Source organism: Halyomorpha halys, unplaced genomic scaffold, assembly GCF_000696795.3.
Source record: "Halyomorpha halys isolate HHAL.00 unplaced genomic scaffold, Hhal_1.1 Scaffold678.1, whole genome shotgun sequence".
Lineage (NCBI taxonomy): Eukaryota > Metazoa > Arthropoda > Insecta > Hemiptera > Pentatomidae > Halyomorpha > Halyomorpha halys.
In genome coordinates, this window is record NW_027112940.1 from 695,908 (window position 1) to 718,366 (window position 22,459).

The 22,459-nt window shown below is 31.1% G+C and overlaps 1 long non-coding RNA gene across 1 annotated transcript in view; it reads left to right on the forward strand.

The window, feature by feature from the left end:
* Positions 1 to 869: 869 nt before the first annotated feature.
* The window catches only part of LOC106685298 (uncharacterized), a 179,288-nt gene continuing 157,698 nt past the window's right edge, over positions 870 to 22,459 (forward strand). The window contains exon 1 of the long non-coding RNA XR_001343826.1: positions 870 to 1,021. This is a non-coding gene — a long non-coding RNA (uncharacterized lncRNA). The remainder of the gene's footprint in view (positions 1,022 to 22,459) is intronic.

The window sequence follows — 22,459 nt, forward strand, 5'->3', positions numbered from 1 at the left end:
CATCTGCATAAAATCCTTTTTATCAGTATGGAAGTTTCATTGTATCTTTCGTAATACTGGTCTGATTAGGATGATTTAAGTCATTGTTATTTATTGTATTGGAAGTAAAAAAATATGTTAACAACTGTTAAGTAACAAAATGGAACAAGAATATTTTTGAACTTCAGTGATCTTTTGATATGAAATGCCTTAAAAATATATGCGCAATTGATTGCTACTGTATCCAGCAGTTTTTCTTCCAACCTTTTAATGTTAGTGTTTTAATATAATGTATTCACGGGGATATATTTTTCTAACAAATAGTGACTGATTTATTGTTTGCTTTCTTTGGGTTTGGGCATGCAGTTGGGGTACCCATTGATATCAGGTTAAGGACAACTTTGACGCGATGAGAGGTACTGTTACACCAATATTCCAGGAATTAAAGACTTTGTTGAGTTAACTTCTATACAATTATGAACTCTAATTAGTTTATTGCAGAAACCCTTTGCAGATGGTATATTACTTTGTTAAAATATAGTTTGCGTAGTAAGAAATAATATTGTTTATTCCTATAATGAAATTAAGAAAAAAAAGGAATTTTGGAGAATGATTCTTCTAGAAGTATCTTCGCTTTTTGTTTTGTCAGATTAAGCTTTGGAAGAGACACTCGGCTTGGACCCTAGCAAGAAAAGAACCGGTCCCTCACCGAAATATGCACCGCTCCCTTGGCCTTCCTCCCTCAGGAGTATCCGCGACACCCCAGTAGCGCACAGACGAGGACAGGAGCTTAAGATAAGAGATGCTCATTAGAAGCGGCAGAGGCAGACATAGAGCCTCAGACCGAAATCATTATTGAGGATTCCAAGATGGGGGGCTGGTGTCGATGGCCTACCCCCTCCAAGTCGCCGCACCTGTACCCAGTCCAGCTCCGTCGTTGGCTCCGCGCGTGTCGGTGTGTCGGCAATGTGCTACGTCGCGATCACTGCCTGAACAGAGTGTGCTCCAACGAGGATCTCAAAACGGACTGTCATCAGTAAGGGTAATAACATATTTATAATCAACTATTAATATTTGTCCCGTAGTATAGTTTCTTTTGCCGAGTATACATCTACAAAAATGTAGTTTACTATAAAAAAAAATTAAATTTAGTGTTTATATAATGAGTGGAAGTATATAATTTACATGATCAAAGCATGCAGAACTTCAGTGCGTACGAGTTTTAAATGTATTGCCAGCTGATTTAAAATATTCTGTCGAATAGTGTAACAAATTAAAAAAAAAATAAATCCTGAAATATCTCTTAAGCGTTTTGAAATTAAAATCCAGGAAACGAAAGAATAGTTAAAATAGTTCTTAGAGATTCTGGATTGAGCTTCAATGATCTTAATTAGGGGATTAATTGGCCGAATTCGGCTCTTGGTTCCACCAGATCAAGGTCTGTCAGAATAGAAAAACTAAAAGTTATCGCTCCAGAAACGAGGTGGTTGCAGCGTCATGTTGTCCGTGAATCAATTGATATGGCCGAAAGTCACCGCAAGGTCTAGGATTTTGCCTTATTATTTTATTACGTAAGCTAATTTTAGTGCGTGATACCTGAAAAAATATTGGGGTAGGAATCGAAAAATTCTTCTCAACTGCGTACAACTAAACCAAATATTCACAATTACAGAATATATCTGGCCTTATCATTTATTTATATATTTTTTTTTTATATTGAAATTTACTTCCAACCTAAAGTAAAATGCAAATGTACCTTGTAATATTTGATTACTTTTGAAATTTATGTTTTGTTTTTTTTAGAAAAAAATAATGTTTGCCATTAGTTTTTATTTTGAGAGAAACTGGGGTAGATAAATGTCTTTAGATTTTGCCGAGTGGTCACTGGTATCTTTTATGCACTGAGAAAAATGATGGTGCCATGAATATATTTTTTATAGTTTTATATTAAACGTGTGTATATCCACTGTATTTTAGGAATACAGTATAATATTTTCATGTTATATTTGTGACTTCCCGGTCTAAACGTATTTGGGTATACAGTATAGTACAAAAAACACTTATATTATTATAATATTACTGTATAAATACTAAATTATGCTTGTCTTTTATTAGTAACAAACTAAAACTGATATTTTTTATATTTAGGGTGGTATTGACAAAGTATATTTATTATATTTTGTTTTCCGTTCTGGCTTGAAATCATCAGAAAAAAAAATGAAAAGAACATGCTCCGAAAATACTTTAAAATTAAAAAGAAAAATGTTTATTTTTTCATAATTATATTTTGGCCATAAAAAACCATTATTTATTATAATTTTCAAATAAAGCACACAAAAAACATCTCTTTTAAAATTGACAGAAACGGCACAGTATAGTAACTCAACATTTATTTAATAAAATAATAAATGAATCACTTTAATTTTTAAAGAGAAAAGCTTATGAATTCCTCAATTTTATAAAATCCACTGAATATTTAACCTCCTAATGTCAACTGATAAAAAATATAGGATGATAAGTTCTTTTAATGTTATTCGTAATCAAAAAATTCAGATCATTTCCAAGATTCGTTGTCTTCCTGATACTTTTGTTATCAGTTTGAAAGATAATAGGTTAAAATATATATGAATTTTATACTAGATGAGTGATGATGGATATAAAGGCCTGAAATAAAAAATATCTTTCCTTTAATGTGCAATAGGATTCCGTTCGGCTACACTATCCTCTTTCTTATCATCTTATCAACTGGTTATCCAGGAATAGAAAAGAGTTGGCTGATTTTTAGTCTTATTTTATGGAAAATTGAAAATCTGACTTTCATTAATCAAACTACCCATAATAGGCATAATCTATAATCTACATCTACAATGTTCATGAAGGGATTAATATTATAAACTCTCGATATTTAATTTAGCATGTTATGAAACAATAAATAAAGTACTGTATAACATAATATAATGTTAAAGTAAATTTATGGGAATTGTTCGTGACGGTTTTCACTCGATATCATAGGCTATGAGGAATTCAATGATTTCAGATTGATAATAATTTATCTATATCAGTTATAAATCCACCAGCAGTTTACTTATCTAGATTTATTGTACTATATTACCTCTAAAAATCATTTTGTTTATCTAATGATATAATTGTTTACTTAGTTTCAATTGAAAAATAGGATACCACACATTTTATTTTATCCAGTAACGATTTTGTAAGTGTACCAGTTTTGCTCAGCCATGCTTATTGTTAATAGAAAATGAGATTAATTTGTTAATGAATCCTTCTTTATATTCTCTTAAATGCAGAGATACTGAAAATTCATTATACAAAATAAAATATGCTTGTAAATGTAAATGGTTCACAGAGACACAGAACAAAAGCGGTTTCAGTAATCGAGAGCTATTGACCCAATCGTTAAGATTTCAGAAATTCTTCAACCAACTAAAAACCTGTAATAAATATGTTAATTTGATCAAAGGGTTTGTTTCTCTATCGCTTAAAAATTTAGGAATTTTAAAGAGGCCCAATTTTCGTAGCGATATTTCCTAGCGGACTAGAATTTCTAGTGGAAATGCGAGGAAACTAGTGTTCCAAAATTCTTCTTTTTTTACTTATAGTTAAATTATTGTATAAGAAAAAACACATAAAAATTCTTCATATCTTGGTTTTAAAGCTTTTTTTTCCAAGATTATTTTAAACTAAATGAATGACTGAAATCTAAAAGAATTTTATTTTTCATTGATTTATTTTATGGTATTAAATGACTGAAAATAATAAACGATAAAAATTTATCTATCACTTCAAAAAATCTAAAAAATAAATTATTAATATTTATAAAACCTTTATTCATAATTCTCTTCCAATTATTTTCAAATAAAATATCAAACTGCAACAAATAAACATATAACCGACATTTTTCTTTTAAATGTCAAAAAATGTAATTTATATATGTCCCATCACGGATTGATCAGTGTGCTGTGTAATGTAGCAACCCGATGTATTTGGGCAGCATGATTGAATAAATTTCTTTCTCTCCTATATTATTTTTGAAAAAATCTATAATTTCCGGAAAATTTAATTTGTGGAAATATTTTCCGAAACATCAATTAAAAACTTTTTTTTTAAATTATATTTATTGGTATTTACAACTGTACATAAAATACATAAAGTAAATTTGAAATAATATCATAATGGTAGGGTACAAGAATGTAGAGAAATTACCCATTGGTATAAGTTCTCGAAGCCATCTTCTTTTCAAATGCCTCGGAAGAGTGAAACAGGAAGCAAGGTTAGAAAATAATGGGTTTGAGTGGTTAAGGAGTTTGTTATAGAAGGATTGATATCTGGTTCGGGATAGATCGGTTACATAGGGAACATTAAGGTCTTTATGGATGATTTTATTTGTAACAAAGTAAGGAGGATTGAGGATTTTGGATTGTAAGGATTGGATACGAGAGGAATTCGAAGGTTTAGTGGAGATCCAAAGCTCAACTCCGTATGTCCAGATAGGTCTTATTATTGTCATTTAGATAAATTTTTTGTAATGAATTGGAAGTTTAGACCGTTTATCTAGTAAGTGCATTAGTAGTAAGTAATAGTCGAAATCGGTTCAGTTTTTGTCTTTTCAGTCTTGTGTGAGGATACCAAGTTAGTAGTTTTTCCAGCTGTAGTTCAAGGTAGCGGATAAAAACTTAAAGATGTATTTATTTAGAGGTGTAGATAGTTGACCGTAGATTAATGCTTGAAGAAGTTTGTCGGGGGGTGCGGTCAGCAAAGAACAACATAAATAAACAAAACCATATTTATTACAAATAAATAAATACAAAACCATATTAGGCATAAAATAAATAAATATGGTTTTGTTTATTTATGTTGTTCTTTGCTGACCGCACCCCCCGACTAACTTCTTCATGTATTTATTTATTACAGAAATGTATAAATTTTCCCAAATCTTTATTATTCGGACTTTTTACTTGTATTATTGTAAGAATGTAGAGAAACTACCCATTAGTATAAGGTCTCGGGGCCATCTTCTTTTCAAATGCCTCGGAGGATTGTCCGAAATGAAAGAGGAAGCAAGGTTAGAAAATAATGGGTGTGTTTATATATGTTTTATAGTATTATTATATGTATATTATAGTATTTATCAATGTATTATTATATGTTTATAGTGAAAATAACTTGGGAATATGACATAATATGTCTTTTGTTAAATTAAATATATTCAAGTACAGTAATATGAGTTAACTTGGTCACTTACTGAAAAAAAAGTTGCTGAAAGTGGGGTAAAATGTCTCATGATCTTGTGTTAGTAATGCTACCTGTTGTAGAGATTGTGAATTATTCCTGTATTTATATAATATATAGTATAATAAGATACCAAGGTTTAATTTAAAACCGGTCTCGATGGGTATAAGTAACACCAAGTTACAGTACTGGTTAATTAGTCATTATTCAGTGAGAAATTATATCATTTTATGATTTTAGATTGATACTTTTTTTTTTTCAAAATCAATGGAGCTCACATAATGAATTAGTGTCGGTACGGTATCATTAGTTAACTACCAAGATTTGGGGTTTAATTAATTTTTTAGATTTCCGTTTATTAAGGCGGCTTTTGCTCATTCAGTTCTCGATTAGATCTTGACAGACGAAATTAAACATCTTTAATAAAACAGTTCTGGGGTGTATTATCTAGTTGGCCTGCCAGACAGACGAAATTAAACATCTTTAATAAAACAGTTCTGGGGTGTATTATCTAGTTGGGCTGCCAGACAGACGAAATAACCGACTTCAATGTACCCGTAGCTGTATCTCGGTTAATTGACAACATTTTGACAGATTTCGGAGCCGTGAAATGAGACAATTATGGCCGGCCGGGCCCGGCTAGCACAAAATTAAAACTCCTTAATGGTATTTTTTAATTTTATGAGGAAGGCGGGCCCGTTAGAATACATTATTCATTATATTCATTCCAGGGCTCCTTCATAGAGTCAATAATTATGTAATTAGCCGCTTGCAGCCCGGATTTTCTTCCTCACCGCTTCCAAAAATCCTAATTGATTTCGTATTGTGTGTGTGTATGCAGATTTGATTTGAATATTTATTTATAGAAGTAGGTGGAATAACCTCGTTATCGTCTTCTCACACCAACAAGGAAGTCTCTTGCCTGATCTTCGCCGATACAGTTTCCGTATATCGGGAAAGAGAATTACGTTTTTTTCGTTAAAGAAGATAACGCAGCCAAACTGCAATTTGTATGATTCTTTCCCATAGTTATTAGTATAATGTTTATTAGTATTGAATTTGAAATATGATTTCTTGGATATAATTTGAACGATCCCAAAACAGTGTTTTTAAGATTCTCAAATACAAGTAAATTGCAAAAGCAGTCAATGTTTCACCATTTCAGGCAGTGGACGATTTACTTTAACGTTCCCGCAAAAATATTTTTGTAACTTAACTAATTTTGTAATGCTCTTAAACATTCGAACAGAAAAATACAGAAAAAAAAAATCTCACATAAATAGAAAAAACGATGACCAATTAACTAGTGCCAGTGCATCAATATGACTTATTCACACATACTTTTTGTGTTTTGTGTAAACATATTAGATATGTTATTTACTGGTATATGAGAGCCTAAATGTCCAATCCCCTACTGTCTCGTAACAATTTTTTTATCTGTTTTACTACAATATAAATCCCGTTTCTGCTATATAATATAAAGAAATATGTTTCATACATAATCGATAAAATTATTGATAAATATATATGTTATAGAAACTTAATAAATTCATGGTCCTGAAAAATTATTAAAAATATTTATAAATTAACGAAATAAATGACAAAAAAAATTAACTTATCTAAAAATATTTCTATCGGTGTTTGAAAAATAAAAAAAAAACAGTAAGAATGTAATATAAATGTATGTAGTTTACCTTTATATAAAATATCAAAATTATATTTCAAAGAGAATCTTGCGAGAAGGATTTTATCAAATAAATAAATGATGTCAAAAGAATATTAAACACAATAGACCTTTACAGAATTAAATATTAAACCGAATTAACAATTGACTGAATATGATGTACAGTGGTGACAAAAAGTATTTACACGCCCTGTTTTATAAACCTATCGGTCTTAAGGGAAATAATTATCCACTGAACTTCACATTAATAAAAATTATATTTAAAACTAAAATAATTCCATATCTGTACAATAATTAACTTTTAAATTGATGGAGAAAAAATAATAATAATAGTAAAATCCTCTGGCAAAAAGTATTTGAATACTTGAATACCGATTATTTTTTTTATTTTGAGAATAAATACAAATTTAATATTTAATAAAAAGTTCATTGGCATCAATGTAGACGCCTGGGCATGGAGTTTACCATTCTTGGACCAGTACTTTTTCAAATGGTGTCTTTCAGTGATGTGATGTTTTCTCACATTCTGATGCGAGATGTACCAAACATTTTCTGCAATATTTACGTCAGATGATTCAGGAGGGGTGTATAACTGTCTTCACACATTAAACATCAACCATTCCTTGGTTTTGGTGGCAGTTTGTTTTGGATCATTGTCCTGCTGATCCTGGATATTCATTTTTTCGTCACTACCGTGCAATTTCCGGAAAACCTATTTTTCCAAGACGGCGATATTTACTTTAAGATTTATAGCAAGTTAGGATTTTCATCCTACATAGAATCTTATGAAGTATGCTTCAGATCATATAATTAGAGATGAATTAACAATTAACCTCAGATTATCAGAATTTAATTTTTTTTTTGGCTTTCTTGCAACGATACACTGTAAATTGATAGAAATTAATGCAAGCTGCCACAATCCAAGTTATCCAATGGGTATAAGTATTCACTCTTACACAGGACAAAATAAATTTAAATGGACAGATAACAATAATAAAAACAAATGAATACTCGTATAAGAGCAATAAAAATAAATAGATCAGTATAATAATTTCCGAATGCTATAAATAAAATAAAACGTAAAGAAAATACGAATAAAATGATTCCATCTCAACTTCATACTTATATACTGTGTGGCTCTGAGCCCAACTTTGTCATGCCTCCATCATCGAGTGGAAGGCAAATTAGGATACTAAGAGATCCCAGCCGCGCTTTTATATTATATAATATTAGACAATAGATGTATCATTATTAATGAATAATCCTTAATTGTCATTTTAAATTCGTACTAATAGTATTTTTTTTCTGTTCCATTTTTCGTATACTCAACAGAGAATTTGAAAACAAAATGCATGAATATGTTGTAACTGATCGATGGTATGAGCTTCTCAAAGAATAATACATATAACATATTCACCTTTGCGGTTAACCTTTGCAATATCTTTAGCATGAAAAGCGAAAGAAACACTTATCTAGTTGATCTGGAGAATGTAAACCGCAAGAAGTACCCTACGTGATTTCAATGACTTTTAAAGTTGGAATAAAGCTGAGGTTTTAAATGAAATTGTCAGTTATCAGATAATCTTTTAATACACTCGCTATGCCTTCCCTAGATCTGCAATCGCTTACGATCCAGGACATTTATATTTATTACAAGATCTTTAGTTTCGGTTTAGAGTGCGAATCGTGGAGAGATCTGGATCATTCGTGTCCGCCGTCTCGGACCTTCGCATCTTCTTTGAAGGTGCTTTAAATAGTTTAACTGCTAGTCTATGAAAATAACGTCATTGTGACATGGGCTTTATATCAAATAAGTTTATTTGGTTCGATTAGAGGTACACAAATTACGATCGATTATTTTTTAAAATATTATTGTTTTTATTTATTCTGTGTATTGTTGACTTTGCCAGCTTATGTCGGACACGTTTCATTTAATCGTGATCGTACAAAGTGAACGGACTCGCGGGATGAATCATTGGACACCGCTAGGGGTTGTGCGGGATCAGTATCCTACCCCTTTCGCTTCCAATGTCCTGGAAGATCAATGTCAGGCGTGGTCTGGTCATGGCCAAGGGTAAAGGACGTAAAACATTCCGTTTCAGGTAATACACATCCGTTGTATATGTAATTATCAAATCATAAAATAGGTCTAAATACCGAAATAGTAAATAACTTAAGTCAATTTTGTAAGATATATGATAGCAATTAACAAAAATTGTAATTATACCTTACTTATTTAGTCCATTAAAAGGTTTAAACAACATCTAGATGAAGCATTTGTATATCGTTAAAATTAACTTGTATATCAATATGATCGAATATCTGTTTACTTTATATGGGTGCCTGGTCACATGGGGACCACGATCGTAGCAGCCAAACAACCTTACTGATTCAGGACATTCTCAACCACTTCAACACATCTCAAGAAATAAGTCTTCCTTTCATTACTGAAACATCATGTGTTTTTTTTAAATTTTTATTTAATACTAGATTGGCATGGTTAATATAAGAGTTACATTTTTTTTTTTTAACAGTTGATTATATAGGAAGTATAATCTCATACAAAAGCCACCCCTAACTAGATACAATGTTATAATTAAGAAATAAAATTATCATAAAATAAATAGATAAAAATAATAATTCTTGAAAAGAGAAAAAAGTAATGTTAACAAAAATAACAACATTCATAGACTTAAGAAAACAAACAATTACTCTCTAATGGGAAAAAACAACAAATTAATTTGAAAAAAGGATGAAGAGGAAATAAGTTTTTAGTTTTAATTTGGAATTATGTGCTTAGCAATCCATATAGAATGAAAGCCCACTAAGCTAATTAAAAAAAACACATAAAATCATCGTGACTGCAGGGAAGAGTTCGCAATAGACACACACACATATGTGACTCACTTTAAGCTGATCTCTCAACAGCCACCCAGATTGTAATGTAACTCACACAGACAACCCTGATTTTCAACAATGGACTTTCTACACTACGGGTAGATTAGGATTGGAGCAGATACATCAGACACTCTACGTGATGATGAAAATAAAATATAATCAACATTACTCTTCTTAAGAATAAATAACATCCTGAACAAAATTTAAGCCTTAAATTGTAACTCCAAGATTTGAAGTGAAATATTTCAGAATATTAAGGCTCCAAAAATCCAAAAATTTTAAGCTTTATAATGTAAATGTAAATCAAAAACTCTAAGTAAATAGTAGTAAAACAAGGGCGTTGATGTTCCTTGGTTTTTACGCCTTAAAGTCCCCATTAAATAAAATAACGAAAAAGTAAGGTTAGCTTAGACCAGAAGGTACCAAAGTGCAGGAGAACATGAAACAACTCATCAAAGTAGGTTGGAGCCAGATTGTATGACTAGAATAGCAGTTATTTGGGTAGGGTTTTTACGACATCACCATAGTAGTTTTGATATTAATTAGTCCGCATATATTGTTCAGTGATAGCCATGAGTGTCAGACTATATAATGGATATACAAGATGATTATTCACAATAAAATAATTCTGTTTAGAAGTTTAAAACTGTTAGATAATCAGAGATAAGTAGTTGAGCTATAGGGAATTCTCAAACTGGTTGGTGTTTATGTCATAAATCGAAAATATTTGAATTGGGTCAGTATAAATATTTTCTAGAAAGTCTAGAGAAAGTTTTTTATAAATTTATAAATTGAAGTATTTGAATCCTGAGATCAGGAAAATAGGGGGAGTTGTAATCAACGTGACGCATACCGGAGAAAATTGAAGAATTAGTGAACTTCCGAAAGCCATATTAGTAATATTGGTGGAAGGTGCTGAAGAGAAATATTAAAATGATCTTAGTTTTTTGAACATTTGTTTTAATTATACCTTTATTTATCAGAATCAAAGTGAACCAATTTTAAACTATGACCTATTCATACTATTTGTTGTCTTTTTCTAGCATACTTAGAATGCTTATAAAGGAAGATCCTTTCTTGAGAGATGAATGACAAAGAATGAGCTTAGCAATTATTCCACGATCAACAGCTGTAAAGTCCTGCCTGAGTTGTAGCAAGTGTCATAGCAGCGTTGTCATAAAACTAGCATTACAGCCGAGGCTATAAGGCCTTACTATCGCCTGCAGCACAGAATTTATTTGTCCATAAAATTATACAACCGGTATTTGCGGCTATTGAGAGGGGGCGTTTATAAGCTTATTGTTTTTATGTACAGGTATCGAACTTCTTTTGCTGACTAATTAAACGTAAATATACCCCGTACTCTTCTTATTGTGACTTCGCGGAGTGTTAATACATTTTGATGAATACTTGTAAAGTTTAAGACATTGCCATAAAGTTTATGTGTACTGTGAAATGAAGAGCTCCGGTTAGTCGTTGCGTGACCAACTTTCCTGAATAAGCAATTGTGTTATTTATTCTCAACTATTTTTTTTTTTAGCTCTCGTTTCCAATCCTTACAATCTAAATTGCTCCGTACTTCATCACAAATAAAATCATACATAAAGACCTTAATGTTGCATATGGAACCGATCTAGCCCGAACCAAATATCATTCCTTCCATTATAAACTCCCTGATCACCCAAACCCACTAGTTTTTAACCTTACTTCCTCTTTCATTCCTGACAATCCTCCGAGGCGCCTGAAAAGAAGATGGCCACGAGACCTGCTGATGTAAAACGTCATTAGAGTGCTACTAATAAGTACTTTCTTTACACGCCTGTATCCCTCCATTATAACTGAGATCAAATTTACTAAATGTATTATAATGTAAATTTGTAAATAGCTATAAATAAATAATTAAAACAAATTTGTTTTCTTTTTGAATAGTAAAATGGAAAAAAATTAAAATATTTTTAAGGATCAAAACTGGTGACATCAACAAGGCGAAATGGAATATGAATTTAATTTATAAGCTAAGTTTATAAATTTTAAGCTATTTTACTAAAATTTAAAAAAAATATTAGCATGATTTTTGCAGTTACATAAGGATATATTGGTTGTTTGTGTATAAAGGTCGAATCTAACAATTTTCAGAACAGTATATTTTGTACTTCACCTGTTTTGGTAATCAGCTTTTTGGAAAACTTATATGTTTATGGTCCTGGAACATTCCTTATTTTGTTTCTTATAATTAAACTATCTTATAGACTGTTCCTGCAATAAAAGTCCCAAGAAACATTTTCGTCTTACTCCAAACTGTAGTTTTATATTATTTCTAAACCCTAAGCAGAAAAAAGTACGAAAATACCCAATTAGTTTAATTCTCTCGACAATATAATGTAAAAATGCTTCAGATTCTTTCATAAAACGCATGATACTTTTTTTGGCTTAGGTGTATTTAGTGTTATCTAATTAATATATGTAAGTAAGTAATACCGACTTTATTTTGTTGGTATAGTCTGTATACATTATTGAATTTGCTTTGTATTGTTTAAGCTTAATAAATATTTTGTTTGGAGGAGAAGACGTTTATAATCAATTGAAGAGAACCCTAAACCAGATTTTATATAATATATATTACTTATAGTATATTTAGTATTTTCTTTTATTATTCGCTATATATTCATTTAATTCTACTCTATTCTGATGCTATGGTGATTATGCTGCTAATGGTTTTTTGTAATAATTAATATTCTTCTTCCGCATTTATGACCTAATAACGGCTCAGCTAATTTTATTACATGCCATATGGAAGCTGTTTTCAATTAATTATCACTATCAAGACGATTTAATTAACACAATTATTACATAGATTTACAGCAATAAAAACAATATCATTTTTTAATATTTATCTTTATTTTATTTTATTTACTCCTACAAATATTTTAAGGACTAATTCAATGAATTGAAGAACATTTAAAATATGTAATAACATAATGAGTTTCTCATGGATTTAAAAAAAATCACATTCTTAATTTTGAACTAAGGAAGTACTCAATTAGTCAGCTTTGATAATCCTTTCATTGAAAGTTCTTTTTCAATCTTTGAATGAAGTTGAAGATATCGAGGAAGATTGGTCCTCCTGGATAAAAATACTTAAGAAGAAGGACGAGGGGTGAAGCTGAGAGGAAGGCAACGGGACTTTTTCTGTCTCCAGAGCCGACCCTTTGAATATTCCATTAATGGGCAAGCTTCAAGATGAATGGTTGTGGCTCCTCATGGATCTTCTTCCCTTCCCTTCGTCGGATGTCCTTTATTATATGGTAAATTTAAATATACTGCCTCTCTCAGCTTACTCCTGCTATCCAGAAACCTATTGAAATTTATTTTTATAAAATATAATAAAAACATAAGAAGAGGGACAGAAGAAATTCGGACTAAAGTTTGGCTGGATGAAACTCATGAATGAAATGTTTGATTTATAGTATTGAGAAGGAATAATTTTCAATAAGATTGAATACAAATTTTTATGGTGATATGGATATGCTTTTAATACGGAACCTCTCGATATTTCAGTCGGAAGATTATGCTTCTATGTAATTTACAAAAGGAATTCGAGATAATTGTTTCTCTACCTTGTTTTATGCACTCGAATAGTCAAGACACATTTAAAATAAATTTTCAGTTTTTCAAATATTTGGTTGTTAATATATATATTAGTTAGTGTATGTATTGTAGGAAAACAAAAAAAAAATATTTTTATGTCTATATAGTAAAAAGTTAATGTGTTTTATTTTTAATATTTGTTAATTCAACGAGTAGATACTTTTAAAAGTAATTTATGGTCATATCCGGGTCAAGGTTGATATCAATCCTCTCCAACAAGGCAGGCGGAGAGCCGCTCCCTGATTACAAGAAGATGGGCTGGAAGTGGAAGAGGGATAGGGAAAGAGGCGTTAAAGCAGAGAGCAATAAAGCCGAGGATGGGAGAAGCGTGACCCGGGAAGAAGGAACGCCCTTAATGCCCTCGCCTCCAGCAGCTCCCGTCCTTCTGGGTCTAATCACTGTTTGCTCAGTTTCGAAATAAGTGAAGCCTTCTCTTTCCTTCTTCTTCGTCGTAGTAATCTAATTACTCTACATAAGTTTAACAAACATAGATAAAATAAGTAGGATGATTATTATAGAGTATTGAGCAATAAAAAAACAGGTTCGAATGTTCCCTTTAACGATTAGACTAGGAGCTTAATGAAAGTTGTTATAAATATAAAATATGTTAAACTATACGTCGTATCCAAGGTTAAAACTCGCCGGACTTGAATTCCAGGCTGATTGAATCGAGAAGCTAGTCGGTGTTTTGGGGAGGTGAGAATCGTGTAAAGAAAGCATGACAAAGACAAAGCGGAAAAATGCAGCTTTGACCGTGAAAATTCTAAAAACAAAAACGTACAGGGCCGGATCTGATAGTGATCCGATAGTGACCTGTACACTAACGCTTTCATCTTAATGTCGTAATATTTTTTTTTTTTTTTAGTAATGAGGTGTATCATTCATTTATACTTTTACTTACCGATATATGGAATATGCGAATTTTGGTCTGTGATGCAGAGTTTCAAATTCGAGATTTAGACGGGTATAAGTACATTGAATCCAAATAAGCAAGTTTTGAAAAATATTAAAAAAGAAAAAAATTACCTAAGGAAGTGTATCTAAGGTTACCTTAAGTTTACCTATATACTGTTTTTTACAACCATTCAAATAAATTCTCAGCTCTAATGTCATCGATGGAACGTCTCAGATGTTATGGACACCTGCCTCATTTTGTGAGAATGGTCCAGTTACACAAAGGCTGAAAGGTATGTTTGGACAAATAGTTTACTATTTCGTTATTATAAAAACAATATAAACAGTTCTAGAATCAAATTGAGCAAGTAATCGGATATGCTGTGAAGAGAAACTTTAGTGTATGGACTATAGTTGATTTAATTAAAATCTAGATAAAACTTATGTAAAAGTAGAAGAAGACTATGGTTTCTATGATAATGGTGAACTTGAAAAACCTTAAGCTAAATCTCACTAAACAGATACTTAAGTTTGTCCGGTGAACAAGCAAGTATAATATAATATGCCGACAGCAAAAATAGTCTACAATTTTTTTGCGAATTTTCAGTCTAAAGGTTTATATAAAAAAAGGAATGAATTTGCTTCCATACAAAATTCACTCATGGAAATCCGCCAATTAATATTTTTAAGTTAACTAATGTTTATTTCGGTTGAACAAATTATTACTTAATTAAATAAATTAAAATAAATTGATTTTATTGCTTATCTTCATTCATCAATTTCCGGATTAAAATTGTTCCTGATACTATTAACTGTTAATTTTAAACATAACATGAAGTAGTAATATAAAATAACCAAATGTCTTAAGTTTTCATTAGTAAATTTTATGTAATGGAGGTTCTAGAATATTTTATGATTCTTTATATTAAATTCTTAACCCAGTGGTCCCCAACTTTTTTTTAGATTAGGAACTCTTATAGTAGAAGTAGAAAAATGGAAAAACCTCTAAATTATTATTTAGTACAAGTAAAATTATTCGTACTTTCAGTGAAAACTAAAAAAGGCTGCCTACACAACACCTGTGAAAAATTTGTGATGGTAAGGTCCAAAACGTGTTGAATTGACCATTCTTAATTTACTTCGTAGAACCCCGGTTGGAAACGGCTCTCTTAACCCATATATAAATCAATTGATTGATTGAATTATGTGATTATTTTGAAAATCCCTGATCTCCGTATTACGAAGATTAACTAGTCCAGCAAATTCCATACAATTTGATCGAAAGCGCTCAATTTCCAAAAGTTGCGTTCCTCCGCGGGAGATAAAGTCCTTTCGAAGTTAAGCTAACGAGATAATTACTCAATACCATCTCAGGCGTTCAATTAGACCTTTCAGCCTTGCGTAGATACTGATGGACCGAAAATCTAAACTGAGTGTTTATTCAAATATATATATTTTCGATGATAACAAAATTAATCAAGGAGTGTGGAAAATTTTGTATCGTAGCATATTCGGAATGCAAGTAAAAGTTTCCATTTAATTAATTAAATGAAAAGAAATCAATGAAGGAACAACATTTCTAAGATGTATAGACTAGTCCTTGTAGAAGTAATTGCTTATAATTAATTACTATTATTTATTATAATTTCAGTATTGTTTAATTATTTAGGATTTAGTGAATCCTAAGCAAGTTTACCACTAAACACGTAGAAGATGGTTAATTTAATTAAATAATTAATTTAAAGTGTACTTAAACGAAATCTTACAGCATATAAACCTCCAAACCAGGTGCGCAACGCAATACAATATTACTGCAATGTGGGATTTTGGAATTGACTCGCGGCGGCCAGTAGATTTTTTAGCTTAATTCTATTTTTACAAGTTTTACTTGGGGGATGAAAGGGTAATTTTGAGCAGACATGTAGCAAACAGACATAATAAAATTACTATCCCAAGTTTTAAACCAAATAGAAACGATCGACGATGTGGGGAAGGCCGAGCTGTAAGTTCTTGTGAGGAAATATTTCTGAATTCAGCCTCATTAATGATTTTGCATTCATTGATTAATTTCTAATTCATAAAAAAATATTTTGCAATAATATTAATTTCCCGAATGCCTTAAATAACTTCGACTGTAAATTAATGATTGGCAAGTAGGTTGTACTTTGTTTTTCGTTACGTACATTTTTGTTGTATAAATAATAGCTATTAAATGCTACGTATTATTCATTGTGTATGTATGAAATAATCATTGTGATGGTGACAAAATGTTGAAAAGAGGAGGATGCTGTTGTGACACGCGTCAATATGGGGTTGGAACGAGTTATATACTAGATGCACCTCTTCTCAGAAACATTGTATCATTTCATCATTAGTTCCAAATAAAACAAAATCTTGAATCGCAACTATTTATTTGGGTCTGTTTTTCGGATACAGTTTATTATACCTTTTTCCAATATTTTATTTATATTATAAACAAAAATGCTCTATAAATAATATCTCCCTCCCTCCCCCTCTCTCTCGTTCATTGATCTATCAATATTATTTGATATTGAAAACTGTAATCAGACTTCATATCCGGTCAGTTATGGTTGCGCCAATTGCTTTTTGCGGTAAGCAATAAGGTCAAAAAGACTTGGAAGCCGCAAGTTGAATAGTTAGTTCATATAAGGATAATTGTATAGCAATACATTTTCTAAGGTGATATGGAGATCATTTCATCTTTAGTTGCAGTTTTGTGGTAATTTTCTGATCTCTTTCACTGTCATCAAGTAGCATTCGGCTAGATCGGCTAGAAGTTTACGATCGCTCAATTTTAATTAACCTGTGTAACATACATGACTTAATGTATATGTCTGTTACACATAAATGTAAACTTAAATATGTGCTTAAGTTGAATTAACGGAATGCCACTTTATTTATTCGGTTTTACGTATTTCACTATTTTCTCCAAAACGGCTTCAACGTTTGAATTATAATCGCCGAACCAATGTACAATGAAGTGGTATTGACTATCAGCTAGGTCTGCTTGAATGTTACTAGCAAAATCTTATTAAAATTGTTCGACAGGGCTTAAACACCGTAACCTCCCTTTAAAGTTACTTAAAATTTTCTTATCTGGATTAATCAACAATCTCTCACATTTTTAATACTCCGTCTTAGCATTTCTACTGTTATAAAATCCACTAGTAATTTAATGTATAATATATTAAAAAAATAAACAATTTCTTTGTAAAATATAGCTGATTAATAACTAATTTGGATTTTAAGCTTAGATCGAATTTACTTCTTTATTCACTGAATCATAAATTGAGGTATTGTTGAAAAAAATCATTTTTTCAAAGAGTTTCCCTGAACTGATGTGATCATATTATTTGTTTTTATTTATTCATTGCTATTTACAACTTTATATACATTCAAACACATTAAGTAAATTTGATATAAGTTCAAAATGGAGTGGAAAAACTTTCCGGCGTCAGATGTGTTTTCAAACTGAATATTTTAGGTTTTTGAATATTTTAATTGAGAAAAATTCATTTAAATAAATATTATAATTCAAACTAAGTGTGATAAGTATATTAGTGTACTTTAGCTCTGGGAAAAAATAGGAGAATATAATGTGTTGTGGGACACGACCCTTTACTGGGGTATGTCCTCCAATGTTCTTTGTGGTTCTGGTTGAATATGTACCAACTTTGTACAATACATGAAGTTAATACAGTTAATAGGCAATGCCACACAGTATGTTCTACCATTACCGTAAACTTTCTCTTTTCTATTGACCTTTTAGCAGTTTTCCACTTAGACCAGGCTAGATTTCACCTTCCTAGTTATCCGATTGCTGCATGTAGCTCTGCGGTATTCTTGTTTATTCAGCCAATCTATCTGGTGCTAGGCCTTGCACGTGATATCGTGCAAACTACTATTGTATTCACGACTGCCTAAAGACTATCTGATTGACAGCTTACTGTATACCTGCTCCGCTATAAGCCTCCTCGCCTCTATAGTATAAGGTTGAGAATAATAGGATTTTTTAAGTGATTCTGTTCATTATGTTTTAAGTTGACCTGGGTTGCTCAACTAGCTTCACGATTATCAGTTCAGATGTTGTTAATTTCTGAAAAACCTACGTTTTATAGAGAATAATTAAAATACATTGTGTTATTTTTGGTCCGCATTTATCGAAATTCTGACTGTTTTGTCATTTATTGCAGTTCGGGGAGCAAGTATTGGATCCTGCCTGAAAAAATGTATGTAAGGTATTATCTCGGTATTGTGAACAACTTCTTATGAAACTCAAAAATGGATTACTAATTAACCAGCCAGCGTTTTAGACATGGTCATTGTAAGCAAAAATCATATTAAAAATATGTCGCACATCTCCCATCATCAGACTAATGGAAATTAACAAATTAGTAGCGGGCTGAGCTTACATTTAAATAGTTGAGCAGTTCTATCAGACCGACTGAAAATATAAAATATTATATTAAACTAACACTACTACAAATATATCTAGGGATTGCTAAAAAGCCAATATAAGTCAGAAAATTACCGAAATAGTTTTTTGTTTTTAAACGCTGTAGAACATTTTGAAGTATATTATTTTTACCCTTTATAAATTGTTTCTTTAGTTTATTTGGAAAAAAAAAATTGCTATTTATATATTTGCTGTATTAATAACCCAGTATTACACCAAGCTGAACTCTTTCCATCCTTCTGATGCCAGTATTTCCCTGCTTCCTTTTTATTCCAAGCAATTAGTACTCAACACCCTTCCTATATCCTAGAAAAACTGCAATTCAAATTCTCTGTCCTATCCCGTACTACCAGGTCCTGTTTATCTTACATCTGTCCTCCACCTCGCCGAACTGCTATCTATCACCGAACTGCTGCATTTGATAAATAGTTTTTTACCCAAGCTGCATATCTCTGGAACTCCATTCCCTGTAATATACGTTATGTACCAACCCTTCCCTCGTTTAAATCCCTTATATTTAACTACCTTTTGCTTCACCAATCTGACCTATTATTATAATAATACAGATATTTTGTAATTAACCTCTTGTTTTTTTTCTATTTAGTCAGTTACTTTTTTAATTAATCCATTTTTTCTCTTTGTATATAAGTTATAATTAAGTGTGGTCAAACTGTTTTATGGCCAATAAATGTTATAAAATTAAAATTGCCTTTGTAATTGTTCTAAAGAGACCTAGTCCCAGAATGATAAACTATTTTTTATATCTGAATTATTATTTGAATTTCATATTTGAAGCCCTGGGGGGAAATTGGGGCGAAACGTCGGACATTAAAATAGTTATAAACTATTTGTTCCATTTTCGACCGCAACCCTGACCATCTTCTTATATTTATTTTTTATATCATTTGGTGAAATACAGATTTTTGAAATTGACATGGTACTATAACGATTTCATCCTTTTTTTTACAATATGTATAACAATTAATTTTTTTTTTTTTTTTATATTTCTTTTTCTCTCTCTTAACCTTTCTCTATACTCTAGGTCATAGGATTACATTTAAAAATGAATTAATTGAGTTGATATTTTAATATAATTTTTTTTAAATACTGTTGTTTTGTAATAAATTAATTTTCGAACATGGTTTTATGATTTTAAATAGAAATTATTTAAATTTCAACTCTCAGTTTTATAATTTGCTGAATCTAATATAATTTTTAAGATTCTGGACGAAAGGGAAAACTGAATACTGGTGTAATGCTATTCTTGACATTGAAGAAGTCTTAAATTAAAAGCCCGTAATATGTTTGCCCATTCGGACATTGGCTTAGCAAGCAATCGGTGAAGGTTAAGCCACAAGAATGGACTATAAGCAAGAAGACATGTGGGAGTGGCTTCAATTTACTGTGACTGGATGCTTTGGACAAGAATAGGCCATTAGTTTTAAAGTGGCTAAACCATTGAGTTTATCAGCTTTAGATCAAGCTATCTAATCAGAGGATACATAAAATCTTTTGTGCATTAGGTAATAACGGATAAACTGACAAAAGCTACACTTCTAAAAATATTTTACGGACAGTTGGGAAGAGTCTATAGAGCCTACTCATTTTATAAATGAGTGAAAAAAACCAAATGGTCATCGTAAAAAGAGACTGTTATTCTCTACTTGATTGAACAAGGACTCTATGAATTACAACAGTCCTTAATATTCCTAAACAATGGAATAATAGTCATATAACCCAAGCAAAGAAAGTCTTACAGCAAAAGGATTTATATTCTCGTATTTTTCTCTTTTGACAACTTGATTACCAATTTTAATCTTCCACCAGTCCTGAGTGGCATACAAGAAGTCATATCAATTTGGAATTACCATGAGAATCAAAAAGAGTGTGATACGTTGGGAAACCGGTGGTTAGAACAATGCGAGGTATGTTCCTTTCTCACCTGGGTAATAAAAAATCCGTAACTGTTCTTTTTTTTTGTATTGATTTTTTCTTAAAACTTTTTCTGTGAGATCTAAATTCACATAAACAATGTTAAGGATACTTCCGGTAGAAGCATGGTTAGACCACGGCCTATGAAAAGATGGCCAGATAAAAATATGAGTACCGTTTGGAATGTTGAAGTATTTTTCATATCAAACCTAATATAAGAATCATATTTTCTATGAGACTAACTCATTCCATTGGATTTTTCAATGCACTTTTGGTGCATAGAACTTAGTTTACTGATTATCTTCATTGAATCAAAGTTCAATGGAATTGAATTTGACAGAGACTGAATCTTTATTTGGAAGGTAAAATCTTTAGAAATCATTGTCAACGTAGATAGGGATATTATATAATATTGAATATTATCGCAGATAGTAGCTTGGAAGTTTTTTAGAAAATATCTTATTGTTGTTATTTAGACCATTTTTCTTTAAATGAGGCCCTACTGTGTGGTTGATCGTTGGGATTTATGCACTTCTGATTGTGCGATTTCTCATTCCTAATTGCATTCTGATTGGAAAAGCAACTAGGGGGTAAAGGGTTCAAATAGGCTTAACATGGTTTTTTGTTTTTTAAGCGACCCGTGCAGTTTTTTGTTCAGGCAGATGTAAAGAATCTATTTCAATAGATATACTAATTAATTTTCAAGTTATTTCATTTTCTTCGAGCATAAAAGATTCATGTTGAAATATTGTGGAAAGCAGTAAAATGTACTTGAATTAAAAAAAAAATGTATATAAAATAAATAACATACTTTTTATCCGATAAAGATTACCTCGATATAATTCTGAGATTTAACTGTAGTTTGAAATAGGAATTCATACATTATTTTTTTCTTTATACGATCAAGGTATGGGTCGGACACGTTCTTCGAAACCGTGCCTGGCTTGTGGACAGAAGGCGGAAGTGTTTTGGGTGTGCCCTGCTCCAGCGTGCTCCAGGCAGCCACGCGACAGGCAGCTCCCCTCTTCTGGTTTCACGCCATGAAACGCCGAGACAAATGCGCTTGTATTAAACCCCCATCGAGAGAGTAAAATGTTTCAATTACCAACATGGTTTTATTCTGTTTACAGGAGAGTACTTTCTGCTGTTGAAGAGGTTACCTGTATTATAAGGATTGATAAAGCAGGTATTTATTCTATTATCATGTTACTTTCTATACAATCGAAGATCGAGAAAGAATCATGATATTTCCAACTTTTATGCCCCCGTATATAAAAAAAGAAGTGACTGATTGTAAATTTTCAAGACAGAAAAGCGAACGGAAAAAAAAATATATATATATATATAAATCCTAATGGTGAAATAGTTTTGAAAATTCTCCTTAGTGCAGATATCAATGTAATTTCCTGGTAATAATTGTGAATATAAAAAATATTAATATAGAAGTATTGTAAATGATTTAAATTTAAAAATATGTACATTAAAAAAACTGTTTCCATGCCTACAGATGGACAAACTTATATTTAGTCCAAAAATGGTTAGTATAAATATTGCATCAAATTTGATGTCAAAACCTGGCCCGTCTCATATCGATCTGTACTGTGGTTAAATTTGCGTTATCTCGAGAATGAACTGTTTAAATATTTAAAACGCGATTTTTTCCGCCATCAACTACCGTTGCAGTTTTAGTTATTTTAAAA